Raw genomic sequence first — 22,468 nt, forward strand, 5'->3', positions numbered from 1 at the left:
ATGCCGATACATAGGATGCTTAGTTCGCACCCAGCTGAAAATACATGTCCACTACTGTATGTGCAAACTAATAGGATTGGCAAAAAGTAATGCTGGCAAGGCCATGAAAATTTAAATAGGGCGAGAAATTCAACTTCAAGACTTTGTGTGCCAGGATATGTACATGGTACAATATATTGGTCATGAGAGCAAATATGGCAAGACAATTTGCACAAGGTTATGAAGAGTAGACAGGGTTTATGAAGAGTAGTTGGGATACCCAAGTAGAAAACATTAAACCCCAAATGTGTTAAAGGACATGATCAGTGCTTCAACAATAGGACAACTTTACAGGCAGGAGCAAACACTGATGGGTCCGAGTCTCAGCTCATCATCAAACTGAAAACAATGTGCAGGGAGAATGACCAATGAGGAATGCAATGTATAAATCTGTAGAAGACCCAATCGTGTTGCTTTGGTCTTACCAACGTGACAAGAGGGAACACTGTAACTCACCCAAAACAAATGCAAAAGGAGGGATAATGGAGTGAATAAGTGGTAATCAAAACAGAAAAAGCTGGAAACACTCAGCAGGTCAGGCAGCATCTGTGAAAAGAGAAACAGAGTTAGCATTTCAATCAAAGGCTCTTCTTCAGAACTGGGAAAGAACAAATGCAAGTTAGTTCTAAGTGTAGAAAAGGTAAGGGAAATTATGGATCAGACAAGGACTCACTACCTCCCATATGAAAGATTTACCCCTCAGGATCTTTTTCATTTCACCTTAAATCCATGACCACTGGTTTTTGATTATTCTGGGTAAAAGACTGTCCATTTGCCCTGTTTATTCCCCACATGACCTTATACACCTAACAGATCACCTTTCAGCCTCCTGCACACTAAAGAAGAGTCCTACCTCGCCTGCCCAACCACTCCTGCAGGCTCTCAAGTCCAGACAAAATCCTTCTAAATTTTCGCTCCACCCGTTCCAGCTTAATGACATCATTCCTACGGCACGGTGACAAAAACTGAACAGTTTCCAAATGCAGCCTCACCAACATCTTGTACAACTATAACATACTGCGTGTAGGAAAGAACTGCAGATGCTGGTTTAAATCAAAGTGCTGGATGTAACTCAGGGGGTCAGGTAGCATCTCTGGAGAGAAGGAATGGGTGACGTTTCGGGTTGAAGGGGGTGGGGGGGGGGGTCCTTGACCCAAAACGTCACCCATTCCTTCTCCACAGAGATGCTGCCTGACCCGCTGAGTTAAGAGGCTTTCTCGCGGGGCGACTTGACGCAAGAGGTAACCAGAGTTGAACATCGTGGGAACCTCGTACGATAACCGTATGGCATTCGTGGACCACCGTGGCGTTAACGGCAGATACTCGTGTAACTTGTTGACTCGGGAGATAATTCAAGCAAGCTTGAATTTCTCCAAGAGTGACTTGTACACTTGTGGTTGAACATTGAAACATTATATGGACGTAGTGGCCAGTGCGATATCTGTAATAACTCTTGCGTTTACCGTGGGAACTCCTGCGAACGGTGAACCCGGAAGCTGGACAGAGGGGACAGAAGGCGAGTAAAAAAGGTGGTCTCAATGTATGTTAATGTGTGTTTTTTCCTCTTGGGCATTACTTTGTTTCTGTTGGAGGCTCCACATTTTATTATAGCCTGAAGTGTGATAAAGCTTTTAACTCAGCAGTTTGATTGTCAGTGCTTGTTTACCTCATTGTTAAATAAATATATTTTTTACTATCAGATTGATGTCTGCAATTCTTCATTAACACATCACTACAAGATGAATGTCTCTAATGTTACAATCCCTCTCATGCTGAAACACAAAATGTTGAAGGGAGGTGATATAATCACATTTTCATTCTTTTTCATTTTTGAGTGCTCAGGTCCCTCAATTGCTGAGCTATTTAAACGTTTGAAAGTTTCACCTCCCAATAGATAATAAAATAAGACAATCAACGCGGTCAATGTGAGACAAAGTCTTTATTCCTATTTGACAATATAAAAAGACGACTTCTTGCACATATTGAGAGAAAGTGCATCACACCAAACAACATTTGTCTAAAAAAGGGCTCCGCAAACATGAAAATCAACAAATGAAGCACGCTAGATTTTGTTAAAACAGATTCTATTCATTAACCTCCGCAACAAGCCTAAACTCAGGCAATAAAAGGGTCAACCAAGGGAGGATATTTATAGTGTGTGAAAAAAAAAAGTGACATCATTTGTGCCACGTGATGATTTAACAACACTTCACAGCTCACAATGTGCATTCAAGATTTAACGGGGAAAGCTCGGGAGACGGACAAGTCATTCGCACAAATAACAGAAATGCCGAGTACCCGCGGGAACTCTTTATCTACCCCCCGTTATATTGTGTTATATATTGCTAGACCACGACCACTTCACTCTGGTTACATCTTGCGTCAAGTCGCCCCATGAGAAAGCCCCATTACTCTGCATTTTGTAACAAATTCTTCCAAGTTCTCAATAGCCTGACTGATGAAAGCCAAGGTACCAAAAGCCTTCTTGACCTGCTGCCTGACCTGCCGAGTTCCTCCAGCACTCTTTCTTTTCTCATTAGTTTGTTGCTTGGGGATTGGAGTACTTTAGTTAAGAGGATAAGAGGAAATTGGATAGGCTGCATTTGTATACGTATACAAGATCCCAAGAGACATAAATAGTCAAAATCTTTTCCCATGGAAGGGGTATTAAATGACCATAGGTGTAAAAGTTAACATAAAGAAGATTTAAAGGCCATCTAAAGGTCATTTAAAAAAAAATTCAATTGCAGTTGATATTTGGAAGGTGCTGCCGGAGGTGGAATCAGATACAAATTATGTTTAAGCAGTGGAGAGGAATTAGAAATATAGAAATTCAGCATGGTCATATGCAAATTTAGTCCCAGTCCCAAATAAGTATCAGAAGAAAGATTTTTCAGTGCCTTGGGGAAGGGACATAGGGGAAACCAACTGGAGAGTAGAGGTGCTGACAGGTGCATTGTTCGTACATGGATTTAGTACAGAACCAGAAGCAATGGCCTCAATGACATAACAATTGTGTTTTTCCATGGAATCTAATACTGCTGGAAATACTCAAAGTATCGTAGTATCAATGGAGAGAGTAAATGGAAAACAAATAAATGTCATCTTATATAATTTCAGCTCGTAACACACTGCATTAATTGGTTCTTTCCAAATGTTTCCCAACTGACCAAGTATTTCCAGTATTTCCTGCTTTATATCAGAAAGAAATTTGGTCAGTAAATGGGCAATAACAGTGAAGATGAACGAGGGAAATTTCTCAAAATCTGGGAATTTATACAGTACAAAACTGACAATTACAAGATTACAAAGGGATCTTAAATTAACCAAACCAAAGGACTGATGAATGGGGGATGGAGTTTATTTCTGATAAGAGGTATTACATTTAAGCATGACAAACCAGGGCTGGACTTTCAAATTCTTAAAGTACTCTGAGACCATGTACAATCAGGTCATCCACAAGTTTCCATTACTCTATCACTGTACAAGCTTAAAATTGTTACCAAAACACTGCTCACACAGGGATTTCACCTACCCCCTCCCCCAAAGTTTACAAAGGAGGTTTGATACCTCTTAGTTCTGGGAATATATTGCAGTGATTTTACCTAGAAAAGCCACTGACTTTGCATAAGGGCGAAGTGTCTGACCAGCAGTGGTAATGTGAGAGCTAATTAGTTTTGGATGCTGTTCCACATGCAAAAAGGAATGAATAGCAGTCAGCAATTTCTTACTAATACCACATTATAACAAACACAAACTGTCTGGAAAAGATTAGGAGAAATATCCATTACCTCAGTCAGCACCTCTCCAATGCAAAAAACAGTGGCCTTGTACATGAAATCAGATTAAACTTGGGGTCAAGAGAGCTTACGATATTTTCCCTCTTGTATTTGAGTGCAGTTTCATTAATACTATTAAAAATAAGATTTTAGAAACAGTCTTCTCCTTTGTAACTCTAGACTCTAGTTTAGAGATACAGCACGGAAACAGGGTCAGCCCACCGGGTCAGCGCCGACCAGCGATCTCCACACATTAACACTATCCTACATCCACTAGGGACAATTTTTACATTTACCAAGCCAATTGTAAGGGTAAAAAGGCCCTAATGGGACATCTGCAGGCCCCCAAAAAGTAGCCTGGATATAGGGTGCCAGTTGAATCAGGAGTTAAAATTGGCTTGTAGTAAAGGTAATGCTCAAGTTGTTATGGGAGATTTCAACATGCAGGTAGACTGGGAAAATCAGGTTGGTACTGGACCCCAAGAAAGGGAGTTTGTGGAGTGCCTCCGAGATGGATTCTTAGAGCAGCTTGTACTGGAGACTACAAGGGAGAAGGCAATTCTGGATTTAGTGTTATGTGATGAACCAGATTTCATAAAGGAACTTGAGGTTAAGGAGCCATTAGGAGTTAGTGACCATAATATGGTAAGTTTAATCTACAATTGGAGAGGGAGAAGGGTAAATCGGAGGGGTCAGTGTTACAGTTGAATAAAGGGGACTATGGAGCCATGAGGGTGGAGCTGGCCAAAGTTGACTGGAAAGATACCCTAACAGGGATGAGAGTGGAACAACAATGGCAAGTATTTCTGGGAATAATACAGAAGGTGCAGGATCAGTTCATTCGAAAGAGGAAGAAAGATTCCAAGGGGAGTAAGGGGCGACCATGGCTGACAAGGGACATCATGGACAGTATAAAATTAAAAGAGAAGTACAACGTAGCAAAGATGAGCGGGAAGCAAGAGGATTGGGTAATGTTTAAAGAGCAACAGAAGATAATTAAAAAGGCAATACAGGGAGAAAAGATGAGGTAAGTTAGACAGGAATATAAAGGAGAATAATAAAAGCTTCTTTAGGTATGTGAAGATGAAAAAATTAGTTAAGACCAAAGTTGGACCCTTGAAGACTGAAAAAGGTGAATTTATAATGGGGAACAAGAAAATGGCAGATGAGTTGATCTTTGGATCGTCTTCACTAAGGAGGACACAAACAATCTTCCTGATATAGTAGTGGCCAGAGGATCTGGGGTGACGGAGGAACTGAAGGAAATCCACATTAGGCAGGAAATGGTGTTGGCTTGACTGATGGGACTGAAGGCTGATAAAACTTCAGGGCCTGATGGTCTGCATCCCAGGGTACTTAAGGAAGTGGCTCTGGAAATCGTGGACGCATTGGTGATAATTTCCCAATGTTCTATAGATTCAGGATCAGTTCCTTTGGATTGGAGGGTAGCTAATGTTATCACACTTTTTAAGAAAGGTGGAAGAGAGAAAACAGGGAATTATAGACCAGTTAGCCTGACATCGGTGGTGGGGGAGATGCTGGAGTCAATCATAAAAGATGAAATAGCAGCACATTTGGATAGCAGTAACAGGATCGGTTTGAGTCAGCATGGATTTACGTGGGGAAATCATGCTTGACTAATCTTCTGGAATTTTTTTGAGGATGTAACTAGGAAAATGAACAAGGGAGAGCCAGTGGATGTAGTGTACCTGAACTTTCAGAAAGTATTTGATAAGGTCCCACATAGGAGATTAGTGGGCAAAATTAGGGCACATGTTATTGGGGTTGGAGTGCTGACATGGATAGAAAATTGGTTGGCAGACAGGAATTAACAGATGCCTTTCAGAATGACAGGCAGTGACTAGTTGGGTACTGCAAGGCTCGGTGCCGGGACTGCAGCTATTTACAATATACATCAATGATTTTGATGAAGGGATTCAAAGTAACATTAGCAAATTTGCAGATGACACAAAGCTGGGTGGCAGTGCAAACTGTGAGGAGGATGATATGATAATGCAGGGTGACTTGGACAGGTTGGGTGAGTGGGCAGGTGCATGACAGATGAAGTTTAATGCGGATAAATGTGAGGTTATCCACTTTGGTAGCAAAAACAGGAAGGCAGATTACTATCTAAATGGTGTCAAGTTGGGGAAAAGGGAAGTACAATGGGATCTGGGGGTCCTTGTTCATCAGTCAATTAAAGTAAGCATGCAGGTACAGCAGGTAGTAGAGAAAGCGAATGGCATGTTGGCCTTTATAACAAGAGGAGTTGAGTATAGGAGCAAAGAGGTCCTTCCGCAGTTGTACAGGGCACACATGGGAGTATTGTGTGCAGTTTTGGTCCCTTAATTTGAAGAAGGACATTCTTGCTTTTGAGGGAGTGCAGCATAGGTTTACAAGGTTAATTACCGGGATGGCAGGACTGTCATATGCTGAGAGAATGGAGTGGCTGGGCTTGTATACTCTGGAGTTCAGAAGGATGAGAGGATATCTTATTGAAACATATAAGATTATTAAGGGTTTGGACACGCTAGAGGCAGGAAACATGTTCCCGATGTTGGGGGAGTCCAGAACCATGTGCCATAGTTTAAGAATAAGGAGCGAGCCATTTAGAATGGAGACGAGGAAACACTTTTTCCTAACAGAGAGTTGCAAGTCTGTGGAATTCTCAGCCTCAGAGGGCAGCGGAGGCCGGTTCTCTGGATACTTTCAAGGGAGAGCTAGATAGGGCTCTTAAAGAAAGCGAAGTCAGGAACAGGGTATTGATTGGGGATGATCAGCCATGATCACATTAAATGGTGGTGCTGATTCGATGGGCTAAATTACCTACTCTTTTGTCTATTGTCTAATTAACCTACAAACCTGTACATCTTTGGAATGTGGGAGGAAACTGAAGATCTTGGAGAAAACCCACGCAGGTCACGGGGAGAAGGTACAAACACCATACAGACAGCACCGGTAATCGGGATCGAACCCGGGTCTCCGGCGCTGCATTTGCTGTAAGGCAGCAACTCTACTGCTGCGCCACAACTGCTCAAGAGTGAGAGTAAAAAAAATATTTGAGAGAGCAGAGTTTTGATGGATCTTTTTGAGCTTAACATTTTTTGGTGCATAGTGACAGAGGGTAATGGAAAATGCAGGACTAACCAAATGTACGTGTTCTGGGAATATTTTCAATTTTCTGTTTTTGACCATATGAGCTTCTGCTGTGCTCTCTGGTTTCCTCTTAATCCCAATGACAGGACGGATTGGATGCTGCCCTGGGATAAGCGACAGGTAAGGGAAATAAGTGGTGAAAAGAAATTAATGGGCCCAAAGGGCTCCTACTTCGCACAGAAATATGAAAACATTCAATTGAATGTGTTTAGAGCATCTGTCATGTTCGAAAAGCAGATTCCCCAGTGTGACTGTTGGGGAATTTCAACAACTTTCTGCTTTACTATTAGACTAAAATGATTTAGTAAGCAGACACAGGGGAAATCACCAAGATCCTCGGGAAATTTGGGACTGCCATAGTCACACAGTAATTCTGAAACTTGCCAGCAATTTACCTGAAAAAAATTACTGGCATTTTAACTAGCAACTTTCCGCAAAATCCAGCAAAATTCTGGCCCCGAGTCTGAGCAGCATTATTTGGGAGATACAAGATTGATATGCTGTCAGTTTACAAGAACCTTAGGGGCTCTTGCAGTTCAGACACTATTTTAAGATTCAAGTACACAGAAGTCGATGATTACCAAATCACATAGAATAGATCCACGCTGGGATCATGATCCAAATATTTCTAAGCTTCAAAGAGTCATACAGCGTGGAAACAGACCCTTCGGTCCAACTTGCCAACATGTCCCAGCTACACTAGTCTCACCTGCCTGCGTTTCTATCAACCAGTCTCTTCCCCACTTTCATTGTGTATGAACAATCATCCATGGTACCAACATCAGTTAGTTACATCTATGTTGGACCTCAATATAATATTGAATTGAATCCATTCTAAAAGATGCCAATTAAAAGACCTTAAAATATTGTCTGAACAGCAAGATCCAAAGGTTCCTACAATCTGATGACATAACAATCTTGTATTCCCCAAGTAATGTCGCAAAGACACAAAGGGGCAGACTTTTGCTGGATCTTGCAGAAAGTAGCATGTTAAAATGCCAGGCTTTCGGCACATTGGCCTTCATCAGTCAGTATATTGAATATAGAAGTTGGGAGGTCATGTTGTAGTTGTATGACATTGGTGAGACTGCATCTAGAGCATTGTGTTCAGTTCTGGGCACCATGTTATGGGAAAGATGTCGTCATGCTGAAAAGGGTACAGGGAAGATTTGCGAGGATGTTGCCAGGACTAGAGGGTCTGCCAAAGAAAATTCGCCAAAGAAAAAAATCACCAAGGGCAAAATAGAAGTCTGCTAACCACCTTTAATCTCTCTGGTGCTCTTTAAAAATAATGTATACTAACTTACATCCAAGTGTTCAATCAGAAATTACATCAGACAATTGTGATGTGCCCAACACTTGCACAGATTCAATGAAACATTCATGTTTCACTATTATATTCAGCCTTTGGATTTCAAGTAGCCATTGTAGCGGCAAATTATCTGCTGCCCCATTTCCTCACGTCTAAATTTAATACGTCTCTCCCACAAACACATTCACTATAACTTCCTGGTTAACATCCCAATGTGTCTCAGTAGTTTGTGCTGTACAGGTATGCAGGGCATAGATTGCAGCATAACCGACACTTGGGTTTGTATCACCACAACCGTTGCTTTGAATGAACTATAAGGACCACTCCGCCCAAGCATAAACTGCCCATTTACTCAGAACCATTGGGAGAACAATCTTCACACTCATTCCCTCATCACCAACCTTCTCGTCATTAGGGGAGCACAGTTTCAGGATGTTTCCAAGCTAAACCTATCATTACTAACCACAACTACTCCCGAGCAGACCATGAATCTAATTTACCCATACACCAAAGCTCATCTCCACAATTACCCACAGGTAACTCTGCTTCTCACCCTTCTACTATTATGTTTCATCTTAGTCACAGGATCCACCACCCATGTATCCCAAATGGGAAATATCCAGCCTTTCTTCTTGGTCACTTGCTAGCTTAAATTTGCAGTGGTTTCTTCTCCTCAGTGAAGAAATATGTGCACTGCTTAAACTTGGTTTGTGAAAGAAGGACATGGACAGAATCTGTTTAAAAGTAGAAAAGAGCCCAAAGATCAAAAAAAAGTCCACAGTACCAACTTCATAATAGCAAACTAACATTTTGCTAAAGACAAAGTGATAAGATAAATGTGTATTTAAAACAAAACATACCAGAAACACTTTACAGGTCAGATGGCATTTGTGGATGGAAAATGTTAGGCATTTCATTTTTGGAGATAGCTCTCACAATAGTGGATTTGTCATGAAGGAATTTTGATGAAAGGATCTGAAACCTTAACTCTCTCTCTCTTTCTACTGAAGTACCAAGTATTTACAGCATTTTGCTTTCATTTCAGCATCTGAAATTTAATTTATTGAAGTATTGTGAAAATGCTATCTACTGAGCACAGGTGGAACATTGGATATGTTGAGCCATGTAAACTCACCCAATTCCCTCTAATAACAACACACTAGTTAGGAGCATGCAGAGCAATCTCCTTCACTTTCCTGGTCAGAGGCGGCTTCAGCCACATTCAAGCCGCTTGACACCAAGTGGAAGGAAGCATTCAAACTTGACTGCACCTCGTCAAGCAACATACACAATCATTCCCATCACTGGCGCACGGTCCAATACGGCCCATCTATAAAATTACAAACAGTGGAGAAGCCATTTAAAATCTATAATGCATAAAATTCCACATGCAAGTAGGAACCAATTCCAATATTAAAGAAATTATGTAAAGTCTAGAGAAGGTGAGATTTTAAAATGACCCAATTGATTAAGGAAACAGAAAATGCCCTACCTCTATTGCACCACAATGGATGCATTAAATTATCACCTTGTGCCTAACAAAGGTTTTGGTCATTGTTCCTAAACATAAATCAGGCATTGATTATTATTGGGTATACATGCTGGGACTGACATTGCAGGAAGTGGGGTTGGATAAATAAGAGCTGGTGGTTTGTGGAGATGGTTGAATGGGGGGTGGGGATAGGGGGAGAAGAGTGGGGAGTTAGCTAGCATTTTTAATTTTGGTGGGAGCAGCTAGGGACTGATGGATGAAGGCAAAAACAGTGATTCGCCTGGCTGGCACTCCCATCTGTTGCTACTCTGGTAAGATCACATTGCCTCTGGTGCTTGATAATTGATGTTCCAAATTCCTTTACAATGCTCCAAACGAGAGCTGCATGCAGAATGATGTCATCCAGTATTCCCCCAGATACAGAAATAAGAGGCAACAATGCGTTGCACTTGGAAATCCCAGCGATATGGAATGACTGGAAGTAGTCTATATCAAATTCTACTCTGGGGCAGGAATAGAGGGAGAAAATTATAAAGAGCATAATGCAGCGGAAAATATTAGGCAAAAACATGTTAAGTGTATTCAAACATTTTCTGAGATAACATCAAGAGAATGGGTCATACTAAATTTACTGATGACTAAAGTTCCAACGAATAAAAGATAAAGGGTGGAACCCACGACAATTTTTTTGGCAACTGCCGGCGTCATATCAGTGTCGCCAAAAGACTGAACATTTCAAAATCCAGCTGCGACAAAAAAAAGTTGCACCACTTGAAAAAAAACCACCACGCGTCATTCGTCATCAAGCCGCATCACGCCGTGAATTTTTCGGTGACCTGATCTGTCAGTCAATGATGCCGGCAGTCGCAAAAAAAAAAACAACAAAAAAGCGCCAAGTGGGACAGCTTGGGACAGGCTCTTTAAGTGTGAACTATCTATATCAGTGATGCTTGTTAAAGGAAGAATCCAAACACTGCTACAGAAACACACACAATAAAGAAAATCAGGAAAAGGGAGACATTAAATCCCCAATTTAAAAAAAAACTGCTATGTAAACGGCTGAGGGGGAAAATGGCTGCAAATCCAGGTGGGCACAGGAAAGGGGGGGGGGGGGGAAAGAGAAGGGATTGTTTGAAAGTTAACCAAATTGGAAAAAATCAATGTTCATACCGTTAAGCTGTAAGCTACCCAAGTGGAATAGGAGGTGCTGTTCCTCCAGTCTGTGTGTGGCATCACCCTGCCAATTACAGGTGGCCCTGGGAGGGAAAAGTCAGTTTGAGAATGGGGAGTTAAAATGGTTAGCAGTCGGAAAATCCAGCAGGCCTTGTCAAACCAAGCATGTATTCAGCAAAATGGCCACCTGGTCTGCACTTGATCTTGTCCATATAAAAAGACCATGGCAGAAACACTGAATGCAGTCCAGTAGGCCTTAGTGGACAGAGACCAAGTGTTCAGTGAAAGGGTCGGCTAGTCTCATCGATGTACAGGAGGCCACAATCGGGACTGACGTTCCCAAACGCCCCCCCCCCCCTCCCTCCAGTTTTCCTCCTTTTCCCTGGATTTGCACTGTTCCTGAAACGTCACCCATTCCTTCTACCCAGAAATGCTGCCTATCCTGCTGAGTAACTCCAGCATTTTGTGTCTATCTCCAGAACAAAACTACAAAACTCGTTCTTTAGGAATCCCTTGCTCTGGAGGCAGTCTAGGGCAATTTTCAAATTGGCTTAGGGTGAAAGGGTAAACTCATGGTAAACTGGCCACATGCTCAAAACATTGGGAGGTGTTCACACAAGTTGCAGAAGGGAACTTTTAAAAAATAGTTTCCAAATGAATGCACCCCTTGCATGGGAATCTAGATCCAAGGGCATTTTCAAACTAGAGGTTCATCCATTCAAGACAGAGAATGGATTTCCTTCTCCATGATATGGCTCTTTTTAGTGATGAAGGGCGAGGTGTCATGAAGAACAGGCAGAAAAGTGGAACACACACAAACACACCCCCGTTTGCCATTCTTCAACACACTTACCCAGCCGATCGATCATTCCTCTAATTTTGTTTTAGTGGATGTTGCTACAGTCCCGGCCTTACATTGACCTTATATACAACAGGGGGAAGTTTGGAACAGATGAAAATTAAAATCAATTGTCAAGTAATTTGCTCATAATAAATGGAGATATGCCAGATATATTAGCAGCATACAGCTGTAGCTAACTGAATAATTTAACTGACATACACAATAGTATAGCAGAAACTGAGTAAATATAAATAGTTCTCATCTCACCCATTCCAGGATTCAACTGTACATCAGCCCTGAAGATATAGGAGAATCATCCCTACCAAAGGGACCCTTATTTCCCCTAAACAAATTTTACTGCAGCTATTGCGATTCATTTATGACTACCTTCATTCTTATTGCATGAAGCAGCACAGTTGATCCTTGTTGGTGAAAAGATTTAGGGTAGGTATTTAGCAATAAACATATAGAAACTGTAAGAGATTTGATTTATGATGCACTCCTGGATATATTTGGGGGGTTTTCGCAACCAATTCAACCATTTATCATTGTAGTTGATAGGTCATCATAATCATACTTTATTAGCCTAGTATGTTTTGCAACATACGAGGAATTTGATTTCCCAGTCATACCAATAACAGCAGCAAAACACACAATATACATGACTTTTCCACATTCCTCACTGATGGAAGGTGAAAAAAAAAGTTTAATCTCTTCCTTTTGTCTTACCCAAATGACACTTAATTGATCAATAAAGCATGGGAAATTATTTTACTTTGTAGCATTGATCATTTATTTCTGTACTCAGTGCAAGAGCAAATGCACAAAACAATTGACATGCTTAAAATGTTCCAAATCAACACAGTTGCAATTCGTTGATTCTCCATTCGAGCATACTTTACGTAACCAACCCCTGTTCAGCAATAAGGTGCTTGCACAAGATCAGTAAAACACATAATCATAATCATACTTTATCAGCCAATTATGTTTTGCAACATACAAGGAATTTGATTTGCCATACAGTCATTTTACATAGACACATAGAAAATAGGTGCAGGAGTAGGCCATTCGGCCCTTCGAGCCAGCATCACCATTTATGTGATCATGGCTGATCATCCACAATCAGTACCCCATTCCTGCCTTCTCCCCATATCCCTTGATTCCGCTAGCCCCAAGAGCTCTATCCAACTCTCTTTTGAATGCTTCCAGTCAATCGGCCTCCACTGCCTTCCGAGGCAGAGAATTCCACAAATTCACAACTCTCTGGGTGAAAACATTTTTCCTCATCTCAGTTCTAACTGGCCTACCCTTTATTCTTAAACTGTGGCCCCTGGTTCTGGACTCACCCAACATTGGGAACACGTTTCCTGCATCTGGCGTGTCCCATCCCATAATAATTTTATATGCTTCTATAAGATCTCCTCTCATCCTTCTAAATTCCAGTGCCTACAAGCCCAGTCGTTCCATTCTTTCATCATATGACACTCCCGCCATCCTGGGGATTAACCTCGTGAATCTACCTTGCACTCCTTCAATAGCAAGAATGTCCTTCCTCAAATTAGGATACCAAAACTGCACACAATACTCCAGATGTGGTCTCACCAGGGCCCTGTACAACTGCAGAAGGACCAGAGATCACAGAAATAAAACATTGTTTGGAAAGAAGCATTTTGAAAGCGAGCTTCTGCTGAACTGGGGAGGGGGCGCATCATGGACAAGTGTACTGGGATGAAAGGTGAACAGAGTATTGTAAGTCAGTCAGACGATAAATTACAACATATTTAGGAAAAATGTGTAACTGTTTACCTACACCTAAATATGAATTTTTATATCGCTTGTGTTATATCACAATGCGCTTTAGTCTGTAAAAGAATTAACGATGCATGCACTACCAATTAGCGAGATACTGGACCGACACAAAGGTCCAAGGTTGCCTAATTGAAGTGAATACATTCTGAAGACATGAATAGGTTGTGCAGAAATACAAAATTGTAGTGATGTAAAGTCATGTTGAACATAAGAAACAGAAGTAATACATTTGGATCCTTGTACCTGCTTGGCCATTCAACAAGATTTTGTCTAATTTTCACCTCAGCGCCACTTTCTGCATCAATATAATAGCTCCTCATATCCAAAGAGCTTTTGTTCTCCACCTCTAGTACATTCCGCAACTGGGCTAGCATAACACCACTGGGCAGAAAATTCACCTCCCTTTGCAATACAAAACTTTCTTCTCATCTCGGTCTGAGTCCTTAGTTTGAAATTGGGGTGTCATTAGACACCAGAGTTAAGAGCCTGTCCCACTTGCCGTCATTTGCGCGACATCATTTACGCGTCACGACACACGGGTCACGATGTGCATTACGCGCGCATGGTGCGTGGTGACATAGGCAGTGACACGGGTCGCGCTCGGCATCCCAAGATTTTGTGATATACAAAATCTTCATGCGCCATGTGCGTGACATGCAAATGACGGCCAAGTGGGACAGGCCTTTTAGGAGTAACCATCCTTGTATCTACCCTGTCAAGCGCCATGTTACAGCGTACAATAACTTGACAACAGCAAGCAAATGAATAACAATGCAAAGTAACTCGGAAGGGTCAGCAGTATCTCTGGAGAACATCGATAGGTGACATTTTGGGTCAAGACATTTCTTCAGATTACTGTAGCAGGGATGGAGAAATTTGAGAGGTGGGGGCAGGCCAAAGCCAAGTAAATGATAGGTTGTACTGGTGAGGGGGGAGATTTGATAGGTAGATGGTTGGACAAAGGCCAGAGATGAAAAAAAGATAAGGGTAGAAGAGGCGTGAAATATGAAACAACAGGAAGCACTTTGGGTGAAAGGGGACAGGGAAAAATTGTTGCACATGCAGAGTGGGTACAGGAATGAAAGAAAGAGGGGGTGTTCACCCAAAATGGGAGAATTCCATGTTCATACCATTGGGTTGCAAGACACCCACATGGAATGCCAGGTGTTGTTCCTCCAGTTTGCAAGTAGCCTCACTCTAGCAATGGAGGTGGCCCAAGACAGAAAGGTCAGTTTGGTAATGGGAAGGAGAGTAAAAATGGTTTAACAACCAGGAGATCAAGCAAGGGGACCGAGCGCAAGTGTTCAGCGAAACAGTCTCGCCAATAAAAAGGTCACATCGGGAGCACTGTATGCAGTAGATATGATTAGAGGTGCTGCACATGAACCTCTAACTCATCTGAAAGGACTGCTAGGGTCCCTCAATGAATGGGAGGAGAGACAGGGGCAGGTGTTATACCTCCAGCAGTTGCAGGGGAAAGTATGAGTGAATCAAGGAGCAGCAGAATGAATGGTCTCTGCAGAAAGCAGAAAAGATTGGGATAAGACGATGTGAATGGCGGCGGGATCATGTTGAAGGTGGCGGAAATATACGAGAATGATGTGCAAGAAAGAACTGCAGATGCTGGTTTAAATCAAAGAGTTACTCAGCGGGTGAGGCAGCATCTCTGGAGAGAAGGAATGGGTGAGGCTTCAGGTCCAGAAGACGTTTCAGTCTGAAGAATGGTCTTGACCCAAAACGTCACCCATTCCTTCGCTCCAGAGATGCTGTCTCACCCGCTGAGTTACTCCAGCATTTTGTGTCTACCTTCGGAGAATAATGTGTTGAATGTGGATGCCGATAGGCAAGGACCATGAATCTGTCCTTGTTCCAGTTGTGGGAAGGAGAAGGAACACAACAACAGAAGACATGGTGTGGGATCTATTTACAATAGCTGGGCAGAAACCACATTTACTAAAGAAAGAGGACATTGCGGATTTCCTCAATTGAAAAAACTCAACTTGGGAGCAGATGTGGTGGAAATAGAGTTAAGAATAGAGGATGGCATCTTTGTAAGAGGCAGGCTGGGAGGAGGTATAGTCCAGATAGGCGGTAGGCGGCGCGGCTCTGGCCAGCAGCGGCCTCTGCAGCCTGTCTGCGTTTTTATTATTTTTTGTCTGTGTTTTTATGTAGTGTTTGTTATTTTATGTTGGGGTGTGTGTGTGGGGGGGGGGGGGTGGGGGTGGGAGGGGGGGGGGGGGGGGGGGAAACTTTTTAAATCTCTCCCTGCACTGAGACCCAACCTTTTCTTGTCGGGTCTCAGTCGTCGTTGAGGCCGCAACGAGGAGCGGCCTCCAACAGGAAGAAGCCGGGGACTCAGGTGTCGACTCACCGTTGCCGTCGCGGAGCTGGCCGGGTCCGGAGCGGTGGAGGAGCGCTGCTGCTGCTGGTGCTGTTGCTGCTGCTGCTGATGCTGTTGCTGCTGCTGGTGCTGTTGTGCTGCTGCTGCTGCCGGAGAGTCGGAGGCTCTCTGCGGGTCTGTGGTCGACGGCGCCGAGCCCACGGCTCCCTGGGGGGGAGACCGCTTTTCGGGGCTTCTGCGGCGGCGACTTCTCCCGCCCGAGTTGCGGGGTCGAAGAGCTCCTGGAGCGGGGCCTGACACCGCTGCCCCGCGCGGCTGGAATGGCCGCGGACTTTGCGAGCGCACACCGGGGGCACCGACATCAAGACCCGGTGTGCGACCTCGCACCACCCGGCGTGGCTTTAATGGCCGCGGGACAATCGCCATCGCCAGCCGGGGGCTATGACTTTGACTCTGACATCGGCGGGGGGGAGAGTGCAGTGGAGAGATACGTTTATTTGGCCTCCATCACAGTTATGTGATGGATGTTTATGTTAAATGTAATTATGTTGTGTCTGGGGTCTATTTGTGTGTTATGTATGGCTGCAGAAACGGCATTTCGTTTGGACCTCCAGGGGTCCAAATGACAAATAAATTGATTCTGATTCTGATTCTGAGATAACTGTGGGATTCAATGGGCTTTACATGGACATCAGCCAATAGTTTGTCCTCTGTGATGGGAGACAGAAAGAGCAAGAGTGGCGTCAGAGATAGTCTAAGTAGATTTGAGGGGAGGGTGGAAATTAGTGGTAAAGATAATGAAATCAACTAGTTCTGTACAGGTGCAGGATGCAGACTTTTTACAGTCAATGTAGTAGAGGAAGAGTTGGAAGATGGTCCCAGCCCAGTACCAATCTAATCACCCAAAGCGGAGATTCGTATCAGTCTGGGATATGGTGGCCCATTGGTCGTCCACGGGATAGGTATGTGGGGGTGTCTGAGGGCTGGCACCCGATAATGAACTTGTTTTGCGATTTTTCTTAGTTTCTACTCCGATGTATCAATCTGAGCAATGCAAAAGGTGTTATTGGGCTCTAATATTTTACCCAAACAATCATGGTTTGCAAACTTTTTTTACTGCAAAGAACGATGGGTTATTCAATAATAACAATTATTATTGATAATATGGATTCAAAAATAATAGTGTGTAAACACCTAATGGGTCTGGCAGTATCTTTGGGGGAAAAAAAAAAAATCACGATTTCTTCAGAACTGAGAAATGGAGCAAAACAAATTTAGATTGCAGAGAAAGGATGTGGGTGAGCTAAGACAAAGCCCCAAGCATCTTATAGGGCGAGCCCAGAATTGCTGAGGCAATTCCACTGTTTATGGAGACATCCGGTCACTAAATTAACAAGAGCAATGAGAGAAGAAAGGGGAAAGTAAAAGCTGTGAAATGTACGTCAAAGTGGTCACCAAGATCATCTCCAATGCCTCAGGTCTTTCTCCCTCCAAACCAATTCGATTGATCTATTGGACATTTCCAAAATTAATCTTTTAGTTTCAAATCCTAGCAACAACTTGACCTGCACTTTATAGCTTATACATGATCATCCATTTGCTTTTTCCTCCAACTTTCCTTATTAATCTATCAACCAGACAGCTGCATAGACAATAGAATCAGCCGAGTAATTGTGACTTTGTCCATTTATCTTTGTCATCCATCCCTAAGCCACCCATCCTGTAATCGAAAACTAACTGGATTTTTCTCATTCCCAGTTCAGAAACATCATCAACCCAAAACATTAAGTTTCTCATTCTCCAGGCACTGCCTGATCTGGCGAATGTTTTCCACATTTTGGGTTTGTATTTAACCAGCCATTTTATTTTCAAAACACCACGCAATTTCTCTCTTTGTGCAATTGAATAAGTAATGATGTAAAAACTTCATTTTCATGCAAACATTTAAAATGCGTTAGGTTTGGATTATGCCGATTTTATGGGTTGTTTTCATTATTTTTGATAGGAACAACTAATTTCAAAAGGTCAAACATAGCAGGCTTTTTGGACAGATTTATAAACTAAATAATTATCCCATACTTTAAACCTGGCATTTACTTTCCTGAAAGACCACAAATCGACCCCTTACATGGCAGCATATTGGTGGAGAAGGCAGCATATTGGATACCTGCCAAGACACAGAATAAAAGTGGGCGGAGAGAAGTAAAAGAGATGATACAGCTTTGTAAAACATTGGTTAGGCCATACTCGATGTACATTTCTGATGGCCACACTCTAGGAATGACACGAGGAGAAACTGCTTAGGATAAGGCATTGATTCCTTGCATCAGAATAAGCTGAGGGGATTGGTAGAGGTATGCATAATTATAAGGAACACTAGACTGTATGAAAGATTTCCCTTCAGCAAAGAGCGCATAGGTTTGAACGAAGAAGGGATCCAAAGACAAACTATTGCCACCCTTGGTTGCAATCTGGAATGCACTGTCTAAAGGGTTCATGGAGTCAGAGACTTCCACAGCATTTAAATACCTAGATAAGTACCTGAAGTGTCAAGCAGAAGGCTATAGACCAAGTGCTGGAAAACAGGATTAGTATAGATAGGCATTTACATAGTTGGCCAAAGAGATTAGTTGTGCAGCACAGAAGGAATTGGAATGGATGCTCCATGAATTTAGTTTAAAATTTATACCCAGTATTTCCACCTATCAACAGGTCTTTATACAAAAATCAAAAGAAAACCAAAAGCATAACTGGGATTCCAGGCCCCAGGGCAACTCTAGCCTTGCATTGTTCAGGAATAATGGATTCCGGAAGTGGTGGCGCTGTGAAACGGCTGCGGCTCGCCTGCAGTCTGTCTGTTTTTACTTTGTGTCGTTTTTTTTTGTCTTGTTCAGTTAAACCTTTGGTCATTAGGTTGTGTTATGTGTGGGGGGGCTGAAACAGGGCTTTCTGTCTCTCCCTTCGGGGGAATGCAACTTCTTTGTCGTATCCCCCTTCTCTTCCCCCGCCTGAGCTGAGGCGTAATGGCGGAGCTGGCAGCCTCCAACCTGCGACCGACCATGAGGCTCCAGAGCTAGAGCCAGCCAGGACTTACCAACACGAGGCTGGCCGTCTTCGAGCTGCGGCTGCGTTCAGGCAGCGGCACGACTCGGCGCTCTGGTGAGTGCGGACGGCGCGGGGCTGAGAGACTCCCATGTGGGCGGCCTGGCTCCCGGCTGGAAGGCGCTCCCATGAGGGCGGCCTGGGTCCCGGCTGGAAGGCGCTCCCGTGTGGGCGGCCTGGGTCCTGGTTGGAAGGCGCTCCCGTGTGGGCGGCCTGGGTCCCGGCTGGAAGGCGCTCCCGTGTGGGCGGCCTGGGTCCCGGCTGGAAGGCGCTCCCGTGTGGGCGGCCCGGCTACAAGGCGCTCCCGTGTGGGCGGCCTGGGTCCTGGCTGGAAGGCGCTCCCGTGTGGGCGGCCCGGCTCTCGGCTGGAATGCGTTCCCGTGTGGGCGGCGCGGTGCGGGGCTGAGACGCTCCCGTGTGGGCGGCCCGGTGCGGGGCGGAGACGGTGCTCCGGTGGCTGGGGCGGCGTTATGGTGGCGGCGACCTGAATCCGGGGCTCGGCCGCGGGCCAGTGGACGACATCGTCGGGAGCTCGCAGGTCACAGGCTGGTGCCTGTTTTCCAGAGCTCCCGTGGCAACAGCTGCGTCCGCTGGACTGGAGGGCGGCAGCTTCGACCACCCTCAGGCCGCGCGGAGCTTGGACCGCGGGACTGACTTGCCATCGCCCAGTGGGGTAGCGCCTCAGCGCAGAGGGAGAGGAGGGAAGAGACAGTAACCCTAAGACTTTTGCCTCCATCACAGTGAGGAGGTGCTTGGTGAACTCACTGTGGTGGATGTTAATTTGTGTTTGTGTGTTGTTATTATTACATGTATGGCTGCAGGCAACAACATTTCGTTCAGACCGAAAGGTCTGAATGACAAATAAAAGGATTCAATTCAATAAGACAAAAGATATTCCAATTCCAAGATGCCAAATTTCAAACAACCTAAGGACTACTTAATCATTCTCACTTGCATTATAGCCAAGAGTGTTTAATTGTCATATGTACTGAAGAAAGAACAGCAAAATTTCTACTTGCAGCAGAACAGGCATATTAACAGCACTTTAGATAACAAATTAAAAAAATAAAAACAATATTGCAAAAAGTCCAAAAGTGCTCAGTGTAACCAAGACAGTTTGTCGTTGATAGTTCAGTTAGTATTTTTCATGTCTAATGAGTGGTAGTTTTTAGGAAGAGTCAGTTCTTGAACCTGGTTACAGTTTTCAGACTCCTTTACTTTCTTCCCGATTGCAGGAGTGAAATGCGTTGAGCCAGGATGGTGCAAGTTCTTGATGATGCTGGCTGCCTTTACGAGGCAGCTATTGCTATAGAAGCCTTTGATGGTGGAGAGGTCAGTAGCTGTGATGGTCTGTGCGAGGTCCACCACTTTTTGTAATCTCCTTCATTCCTGGGAGTTCCTATATATAAAACAGGCCATGATGCAACCAGTCAATATGCTCTTGATCCGTACACCTGATTTATCGCAAAATTAAAACAAAAACCTGAAAACCTAATTTGTATCTTAGCTTGTATTACAGCTATGAGCATAGAATTTTATTAAATAACAAAGCTGAGCCAACCTAAATGAGTATGCCACTGTCAAAGAGATCATCAGCAAGTGTCAAGGAATATACACCAAAGGCGACAACAGGAGTGTTCGCCATGGTAGTATTTCTTAATGACTACCACCCAGTGACTCAAATATGAACCATAATGAAGTGCTTTGAGGTTGATCATGTCACACCAACCCCCCAGACAGCCCAGATTCACTGCAGTTTGCCTACTGTCACAAGAAGTCTACATATCCCTGGTCTTACATACATCCCCGAAACATCTGAACAACAAGTATACACATGTCAGACTTCTATATTTGTGCGTGTAGATCCTTCAACATAATAATCATGACCAAATTAATCTCCAAGCTCCTGGACCTAGGAGCCAATGTCTCCACTCTGTCAATGGATCTTGATTTCATGACCAATTGACCACAATCAGCAGGGATTGATGACAAAACATTTTCCATAATTCACAACAATGGAGTGCAGCAAGAATGTGCTCTTAGTCCTTTACTATATTCCCGACACAAGCATGACAGTGAGGCCAAATTCTGTTCCCACTCCATTTACAAGTTTACATGCGACACCACTGTGGTGGGCCAGATCTTGAACAATGATGAGACCAAGTTCAGGAAAGAGATAGAGCTTGCTAGCATGATGTCAATACAGCTACCTCTACCTCAATGTCAGCAATATGAAGGAGCTGGTTACTGACATCAGGAAATGAGATGTATACATCCCAGTCAGCATCGATGGTGCTAAAATTGAGAGCTTCAAGTTTCTAGGCATACATATTGCCGACAGTGTGCTGAAACGCCTCCCTTTCTTGAGAAGACCAAATTGGGAAGTCTCCAACGACTATTACCAATTTCCAAAGAAGCAATCTAAAAAGCATCCTACTGGGATGCATCACAAAAGGGCATGTATGGCAGGGTCCTCTCAATCCAACGGTATAGTTCCAATTTACCTCATTGCAGCCTTTGCACTTAAAAAAATCTTCACTTCCTCTGCAGCTGTAATGCTGCAAATGATACAACACCATATTCTTCATTCTGGTGTATTTTTCTTAGCACTACTTGTTGTATGTGTGTACGACTTAACCTAATTAAACTGGATGGAGCACAAACAGAGTTTTCCATTGCATCTCAGTACAGATGACAATAATAAATGTAACGAGATCTCAATCCACAAATATGTAAAAACTCCCTGGAAGTCTGCATGGAAAAAGGATTTTAGAACACCAATAAAACTTGATGCCAGCCATGCAGAGTTTGCATTTGAAGAATGCCATATATGGCTTTAAAAATCTTATCATAGACTACTAACCATTGCCATTTGTATTCATAACACACTAGTCATTGGGGAGATGCTGGTTTAGAGAAGACTGAAGATTAAGAGGAAGGTGGATTGAAAAAAAAACAACACACAATTTTGCAAATCCATGAAATAAATCCAGTCTATCAAGAAAATGATTAAGACGAAATCTGTACTACTGAACATTTGTTCTTTAATTTAGTTGCACTGTGAAGATTGAAAAAAAAATTAAATGGCTTAAAACACTAAAAAAAAGCAAACGTAAAATTAACAACTTTAAAAATTCAAGGTCGACATGTCAAGGTTTATAGTACTCAAGGAGGCCATCATTCAGCCTGCAAGTTACTCTTTGCCAAATTAATTCAAAAGTAAATTTACCTTCCTCATCCTGCAGCCAAATATTTGACCTTTGATTCTTTCTAAAAAAAGCCATGGAATTTAAAGGGGCCATTACATGCCTCTAACGAGCAGCGAGTATTGCTCTCTCACTGTGTTAATTGTGAAGCTATATTCTTATCACCAGAGGTTTCCATCCACCTCCACACCAATCTAGTTGCAAAAATGTTTTGTTAT

At 43.2% G+C, this 22,468-nt stretch overlaps 1 protein-coding gene across 5 annotated transcripts in view; it reads right to left on the reverse strand.

Moving 5' to 3' along the window:
* pwwp2b (PWWP domain containing 2B) overlaps positions 1-22,468 on the reverse strand; it is a 38,699-nt gene that overhangs the window by 6,974 nt on the left and 9,257 nt on the right. The window contains exon 4 of one of the 5 annotated variants that reach the window (XR_008724649.1): positions 496-585. The exons of 3 other annotated variants lie outside the window; for them this stretch is intronic. The gene's annotated coding sequence lies outside the window, so the exon portion shown is untranslated. Of the gene's footprint in view, positions 1-495; positions 586-20,308; positions 20,444-22,468 lie in introns of those variants that run through there. One more of the 5 variants, XM_055646648.1, reaches the window with a different exon arrangement.

Source organism: Leucoraja erinacea, chromosome 15, assembly GCF_028641065.1.
Source record: "Leucoraja erinacea ecotype New England chromosome 15, Leri_hhj_1, whole genome shotgun sequence".
In the NCBI taxonomy this organism is placed as follows: domain Eukaryota; kingdom Metazoa; phylum Chordata; class Chondrichthyes; order Rajiformes; family Rajidae; genus Leucoraja; species Leucoraja erinaceus.